General features: G+C 45.0%; 1 protein-coding gene across 1 annotated transcript in view; it reads left to right on the top strand.

The window, feature by feature from the left end:
* KIAA2018 (KIAA2018 ortholog) overlaps positions 1-3,804 on the top strand; it is a 32,616-nt gene extending 28,812 nt beyond the window's left edge. The window contains exon 8 of the mRNA XM_010567489.1: positions 2,978-3,804. The gene's annotated coding sequence lies outside the window, so the exon portion shown is untranslated. The remainder of the gene's footprint in view (positions 1-2,977) is intronic.
* Positions 3,805-7,995: the final 4,191 nt, after the last annotated feature.

The raw sequence follows: 7,995 nt of genomic DNA, 5'->3' as shown, positions 1-7,995 counted from the left end.
TCCCCCTGGGGGGGGGGGGGGGGCAGAGGAGCAGACTCCCTGGGATTTTTTTTTTATTATTTATTTTTTTTTTTAATTTTGAAAGGTAGAAAGAAAGATACTCCTCCATCTCCAAGAACAGGACCCACAAAGAGGGACCTGAAAGGCTTTTCCACAGCTTGACTGCCCAGGCCTCATTTTTGCTAAGTCCTTTTACGCCAATCCAGGAAATTAAAGAGGCTTTAGCATAAAAAATAATTGGGCTGTGTCTGTAGTCCATCCTGACAGTGTCTCCGCTCTTGTAACCTGAGGTCTGATGTTTTTCTGCAAAGTTAAGTGAAATGGTTCTGATTCTCATTGGGAATCACTTTTTAATTCAGATGGAGCTTATCTTAGGACACTAAGTCTAAGTGGTGCATCAGTTCTCTGTGTTTCTTAACAAAAATAGATTGAATATTTAATTCACTTCACAGCAAGGCATCTTGTCTTGAGTTCGACTGTGAAATGGGCCGCCAAGTGTAGTTACTGACCTAGTGGCAGCAACTGGCCTGTGCAGAGCAGGAGGGTTAGGAATGATGGTCAGTCCTCAACATCAAATTGATCTCCCTAACTCGGTAGATCCCTCAGGTGGTGAAATGAGTTCCATAACGATGAGTGGCTCCGTGGGTTGCGGATGATAAAGACAGGGGTATTGAAGCGGCAGCTGCGCTGTGTGTTATATACTCGTCTAGACCTTTCGGAGGGAAGCAAAACCACCATTCTTGGTCTCTTTAAATGGCATTGTGTGTGCAATGGTGTATTTGGCTTTCAAGACAAAGTAGTGAAGAATTAAGCCCTGGCTTTAAGGACTTTTATATAAAGAAGTTAGTCCTGCTCGTCATTCCAGGCATTCACATAGTACCACATTAGTTTCCTCTGCTGGGAAATCTAAGCTACTTCATGATGTCTTTGAAAACAGGAGTGAGCTTGTAAACTGACACAGGCCAGTTGCAACAGCTGAACGTTCACAAGTCCATGGGGACAGATGGGATTTATCCCAGAGCACTGAAGGAGCTAGGGGATGTTATGGCAAGACCCCTCTTGATCATCTACCAAAGGTCTTGGGAGTCCAGGGAGGTCCCTGCTGAGCGGAAGCTCGCCAGTGTTATTCCAATTTACAAGAAGGATGTGAGGGAAGAGCCCAGGGAGCTACAGACCTGTTAGTCTAACCTCAATTCCTGGAGAAATTATGGAGAAGATTATACTGGGTACTATCGAAAGGCATTTAAAGAACAACGCAATCATCAGGCACAGTCAGCGTGGGTTCACAAAAGGAAAGTCCTGTTTAACTCATTTGATATCCTTCTGTGTTAGGGTCACCCGCCTAACGGATGAAGGGAAGGTGGTGGATGTTAGTTTTTTCTGGATTTTAGTAAGGCTTTTGATACTGTCCCTCACAGCATCCTTCTGGACAAGCTGTCCAGCTGTGGGATGAGCAGGTTGACGGTGTGCTGGGTGAAGAACGGACTGAAGGGCAGAGCTCAAGGGGTTGTAGGGAATGGGGCTACGTCTGGCTGGTGACCTGTCACCAGCAGTGTTCCTCAGGGTTCAATTCTAGGGCCAGTTCTCTTCAAACTGTTTATCACCAATCTGGATGCAGGAGTTGAATGCGCCATTTGCAAGTTTGCTGATGATACCAAACTGGGAGATGCTGTTGACTCTCTGGAGGGACAAGAGGCCTTGCAGAGGGATCTAGATAGATTGGAGCATTGGGCTATCATTAACGGAATGAAATTTAACAAGTCCAAAAGCCGGATTCTGCACCTGGGACGGTGTAACGCCGGGCACAAGTGTAAATTGGGAGAGGAGTGGCTGGAGAGCAGCTCTGCAGAAAGGGATCTGGGGGGGGGCTGGTCGACAGCAGGCTCAATGCGAGCCAGCAGCGTGTGCCCTGGGAGCCAAAAGGGCAACCTGCACCCCGGGGGGCATCAACCACAGCCTGACCAGCCGCTCCAGAGGGGATGATCCCGCTGTATGCGGCGTTGGTGCAGCCTCACCTTGAGGGCTGTGTGCCGTTCTGGGCCGCGCAGTTTAAGAAGGACGTGAAGGTCCTTGAATGCATCCAGAGGAGGGCAACAAAGCTGGTGAGAGGGCTGGAAGGCATGTCCTCTGAGGAGCAGCTGAGGACTCTGGGCTTGTCGAGTTTGGAGGAGAGGAGGCTGAGGGGTGACCTCACGGCTCCCTACAGCTTCCCGGGGAGGGGGAGTGGAGAGGGAGGTGCCGAGCTCTTCTCCCTGGGATCCACGGGTAGGACTCGTGGGAATGGTTCAAAGCTGCGCCGGGGGAGGTTTGGACTGGACATCAGGAAGCATTTCTGTACCGAGAGGGTGGTCAGACACTGGAACAGGCTTCCTAGAGAGGTGGTCGATGCCCCAGGCCTGTCAGTGTTTGGGAGGCATTTGGACAATGCTCTTAACAACATGCTTTAACTTTTGGTCAGTCCTGAAGTGGTCAGGCAGTTGGATTAGATGATCGTTGTAGGTCCCTCCCAACTGAAATAGTCTATTCTGTTCTATTCTATTCTATATATTTATTCCTTCATATTGATTTCACTGTTAATTTCACTGGTAGTATATCGAGGTTAAATGCAATCCTGAGTATTCACAGTAGAATATGTCAGCTGTGATTCTGGCTTTTTTTTTTTTTAAAAATGTTTTACATCATTTTCTGAAGAGGCAGTGTCACTAACTTTCACGTGCCCCTGTTCTGTTTACAAAGACGACCAAGAATAGCGACCTTGTTCACAGGATACCTGTAGCGCAGGTAATCACAGCACAGGCATTTTAGTCATACAAAGACTATTGCAATTTTGCAGGAACTGCACAGTTTTGCAGTATGTGGCTCAAAAGTAATTACCATGTGACCGTCAGTCTTCTCTAGACACTTGTACCTCGCATTGTTGTGACAGGGCACGGTGATTCCTGCGTTAATTGCCATGCCACTTTGTTGTCCTTCTCAGGACTTTTTCTGAAATCTGCCACAACCAGGATGGAGAAATACCATTTCATTACCCTCCTTGAACACGGCAATTTCTGTTGAAGTTCAGCCACATACAAGTGTGAGGTTTTTTTATGTGCCATAAGTGATACTAAATGATCCTGTGGCGTTGGCGTGAGATCAGGAAGGCTGCTGTGAAAAGAAAGGTAGGCAGATGTATCTGCTAGAGCTTCATATAAATGCACTTGTCCAAATTCTGTTGTTTACACTTCTGACTGGCTTTTTAGATCAATTAATTGAAGAAAAATTGGCTCTATTGTGCAGTCTTTTGGTCTAATTGACTGTCCAAGATGGTCTTTGAACGCTGAATCTGGGCAGGTCCCCTGGCTTAAGAGCAGCTTTTGCGTTTGCCACAGATTTCAGCTTCTCGCATGTTCATGCTCATATGCCTTTAGACAGAACAGTGGATGCACTGGATATTTCACATCAAAAGAGGGGAAATTAGATGTTAAGTAATTTTGGTTAGTTTTTAGTTATGAAATTGTTTTGGTTTTCCTCTTGGTAAACTAATCACTCCTGCCGTTCCACATGGACCAGGCTTCTTGCGTTTAGTTTTGTAGGTCAGTTTGTGCCACTGACAGGTCGCTGTTTCAGCTTCTGACCACTGGCCCTTTCCCAGGGCTTTGGGCTCTGCCCTCACAAAGAGGAATGATTGCATCATCTTTGCCATTCTTTCTTTTTTCTTTTATTTTTCCTTTTCCCTACCATTGAAGCTGTTGTGTTTAGGTATCAGGTTGATAAGACTTTAAGGAAGGTTCACCTTACTTCAATACATGTTTTTTGGGGGAGGAAAAAAAAAAAGTTTGAAAAAGGAGCTTCTGTAAGTTCAGCAGATCAAATAATTCTGTTTTACTTGTTATAATAACAATTTGACAAACAAATACATTTTCTTCAGCAAACATCTACAACAGCAACAATTTGTTATCTTTTCGTCCTAAAAATTACCTGGCAATTAACAGTTCTTTTGGTTTTCAAGATATATTTGGAAAAGATTTTGTGGTTTTAATTGCAATTTGTTATGTGGAGAATGGCATTTTCTCTTCCATAATACCTTTTTGAAGGTTACTTAGACTAGGTGGGGGTTTTGTTTTGGCTTTGAAGAAAGGAAAAATACCCAGTACTGCTTAATTTAGCAAAATAAGCAGCCGAAGGGAAAGGTTCGGCACTACCTCTAGGGTGGGACTGCCACAGCTGACAAGCGTTGTGGAGCTGTGGCTTTCAGCTTGGCCTAAGTGACTTCTGACAATAGCAACTGGTGTAGGGCTGGGCTGCACCCATGTCTCTGTAGTCCTTGATTAATCCCTTAAGAAGCCTAGGAGAGTAAGAGCAGAGTCAGACTAAGTTGAAAGCAGGTAATAAAACAGTAACATATTAACATTTATATACCTTTTCATTGAGAGAAAGGACCTCATTTAAGAACAGCTAAGGAAACTGAGAACTGAAGTGATTTGAGCTGGTGGCTGAGCCTTACTGGAATGTGTTTTCTAGCTCCTGCTCCCTGCTCCAGTCACTATGCTGCTGCCCAGGTGGAAGAGCACCTCTCTGACAAAAAAAAAACAAAAAAAAAAACATGCTGTGCTAGTACAGAGCCTCCTGAATTTTGCACAGATTTCCTACTGCACTTTAAAGCTGTGCTGCTGCTGCGGTGGTTGGTGACTGTAGTGCTGTTGCAGGAAACAGATCGTGTCAGGGCAACTGTAGAGGGCATTGCTGGAGAAAAGGGGTCATTTTGTTATTTCTGATCTCCTGTTCTCTTCTCACCTTATGCAGAGGTACTCACGCAGCCCTGGCTCAAGGACTTGGTCACAAACTCACGCTATTTCTGGATGACTGAGCGTAGGCAGCTGGGCTAAGAGCTGTGATGTTTTGCTATTCCCCAAATAAGTTTCATGCTCATCACTTTCTTAATAATCTCACTTTGACTGGAAAGACAGAGTAGCTTTGAATCTATTTATACCAAATCTGTCAAAATTTGTGTTGTTTTCTGATACAGCGATATAAGGAGCTCCATTCTTTATCATCACCTAACCTAAGTGGTCTACTACTGCTGTTCCCTTCTCCCGCTGTCACTGATCCAGCACGGGTAGCAGCCACATGGACAGGAGCGCCAGTGCAGACACAGGTTTGCGTGTGAGGGTGTTTTCGACCTCCTACTGCCTCTGCGATCCCTAGAGTAAATCTAAAACCTCAGAGCACCAACACTTTATTCCCACTAGTTATACTGAGAGCAAGTTATTCTGTGAACCGGTGAAAGATTTACAAAGGGTTTTGGTCATGGCAATACCAAACGAGCCCTGCTTCGTTACACAGAAGCCATTTATTATTTGCTGATACCAGTTTTTATGAGATAAATTTAAAGAAAAAAGCATTTCTTTCTGCCTCACCAAAAGTATTTTTACAAGTAGGTTTCCAAGTTTGCAATATGCGCTGCTGTTTCGGCAATCACAAATACGAAACAACCAAGCCCACAGTGGGCTGTACCCCCATTCTTGCCCACTCACTGTGAGAAGGGCAGCAAGTACAGATTTTGCCACAGGAGATTAATTAAATATGCTGTTGCCCTCCATGGTGTAAATTATTTATATTCAGTCCAGAGTTTTCTGCTGTGCTTCTGTTTTATACAGCTGTAAATTACTTGGATACAGCCTCGGTGGAAAGCCCTTACTATTTTGTAATGGAAAAAAGGAACTCTGCAGTAGAAATCTATAATGAATGAACAGGAACATCATCTTCCAATTGTAAATAAGATCTTGTTCTGTTTATTTTGACATCTTTTTACAAATGTGTTGCATTCAGGTGTAAATATCCCAAACCATGATCTTATTCAGAGTTCTGAGATTTCTATTGTTAAATGTAATACTTTGTTTAATAGTTGTAATAATTATTTGTATAGATATGAACATGATAGTATTTTATTAAAAAAACCAAAAATGCTCTTTGAATACTGTATTCTTGTTGGTACAACTTCTTTTCCCATAGAAAGCCACACATTTCACTCTTCAGGATAGGTGAAAATAAAAGCTTTTTTTTTTTTTGAGACTGGGAATTTACAGTCATAGTTCTCCACTGATGTGTATTCACTGCATATGTGTATGTATATTCTCCACATATGCATGTGCAAAGCATTTGACACTGTCCCACACAACATTCTTGTCTCTAAATTGGAGAGATATGGATTTGACAGATGGACCACGTGGCAGATAAGGAATTGGCTGGATGGTTGCACTCAGAGGTGTGGTCAACAGCTCAATGTCCAAGTGGAGAACAGTGACAAGTGGTGTTCCTCAGGGGTCGGTATTGGGACCAGCGCTTTAACATCTTTGTTGGTAACATGGACAGTGGGATCAAGTGCACCCTCAGCAAGTTTGCTGACACCACCAAGCTGTGGTGCGGTCAACACACTGGAGGGAAGGGATGCCATCCTGAGGGACCTTGACAGGCTTGAGAGGTGGGCCTGTGCAAACCTCAGGAAGTTCAACAAGGCCAAGTAGGAGGTCCTGCATGTGGGTCAGGGCAATCCCAAGCACAGATACAGGCTGGGCTAGGAGTGGATTGAGAGCAGTCCTGCAGAGAAGAACTTGGGGGTGGTGGTTGAGAGCTCAACATGATCCAGCAACATGTGCTTGCAGCCTAGAAAGCCTGGCAGTGTTCAAGGTGAGGTTGGATGGGGCTTTGAGCAGCCTGGTCTAGTGGAAGGTGCCCATGGCAAGGGGGTGGAACTAGATGATCTTTAAGGTCCCTTCCAAACCAAACCATTCTATGATATAGACCAGAGTTACGCACCCTTTATCTGGATATATAACACTACATAATCCAGAAGAAACATAAACTGATAATGAAGTATCTAAGTAATGCGTGGCAGGTGCTGTCCCTACCCAGATGACAGTGATCACTGTGTTAAGATACAACATCAGCTTTATAAAATGCTTCTCATCACGCACTGCCATAGTGGTTGTAAAGTGCTCTACAATAGTTCCTTTGTCACAGTTTGAATCTAAAGGATGTGGTTTGAATGAGACGGGTGCAGAGAGGCTGCAAAGTAAGTAAAGGCTTTGTAGGAGGCTGCATAATAGAGGAGGAGTTGACAGAATTGCTAGGAAACAATTGCTTTCAGGGGCTCCACAATGCCTTGCTTGTAAACCTCAAAATTCTGGTGGACAGGGAAGATGCCCTCATGGATTTTTTTTTTTTTTAATTAAAATTTAGTATTAAGACAAATGAGCTGCTATTTTGTTACTTCAGCAACAGCCAGTATCTATAGTTTAACGAGGAGGCTGTGTTCAGAGATCACTGTAGTTCAGAACATCAAGACAACATGTGCAGGACTAAGGACAGTCTCCGAGCAGTCATAGTAACCTACTCTCAGCCCAATTTCCCTGCCTTGAGAGGGCAGCTCAGGCCCGAGAGCTGCCAGGCAGGGCTAGTTAACCGCCCCAAACACTACCCACGAGCAACAGCCCCAGCTTCAGTGTCAGAGTTGTGCCAGCACACTGCATAAAGGTGAAGTTTCCTGCTGTAGAGACCTGCTATCGTAGTAGAGAGGAGGGGAAACAGGACACAAGGCATCTGAATACCTTCTGATGCCCTCACCGCTGGCTAACTACAACAGATGCGGGTGCGGTGCTTACCTGTGGGAGATGGAGCAGGGCTGCTGGCGCAGTTTCCACCGAGGCCCCAGCAGCGCACTGGGGGAGTGAGGGTCCCGCTTGTCCTCCATGCTGAAAGCTGCTGGGGGCCCTCGGGTCTGCTGGGCTCATACAAACGCTTGGTGCAGCCACAGGCGTGTGTACGTGAGGGAAACCACATACAAAAAAAAAAAACAAGTGAAACTGGCTCTAAGTGTTTTTCCCCCATCTTGAGCTAGAGGTGGAGCATACCCGCAGGCAGCATACTTCAGTCTCAAATACAGCCTGTTCATGTCATGGATAAACTCAATATCTCCCTGCTGCTGTCATTGCTCACTTCCCCCCACCAAAGACC

The sequence above is a fragment of the Haliaeetus leucocephalus genome, unplaced genomic scaffold (genome assembly GCF_000737465.1).
Source record: "Haliaeetus leucocephalus isolate CR32 unplaced genomic scaffold, Haliaeetus_leucocephalus-4.0 Scaffold228, whole genome shotgun sequence".
Classification (NCBI taxonomy): Eukaryota; Metazoa; Chordata; class Aves; order Accipitriformes; family Accipitridae; genus Haliaeetus; species Haliaeetus leucocephalus.
This window is presented reverse-complemented; position numbering and strand designations above follow the sequence as displayed.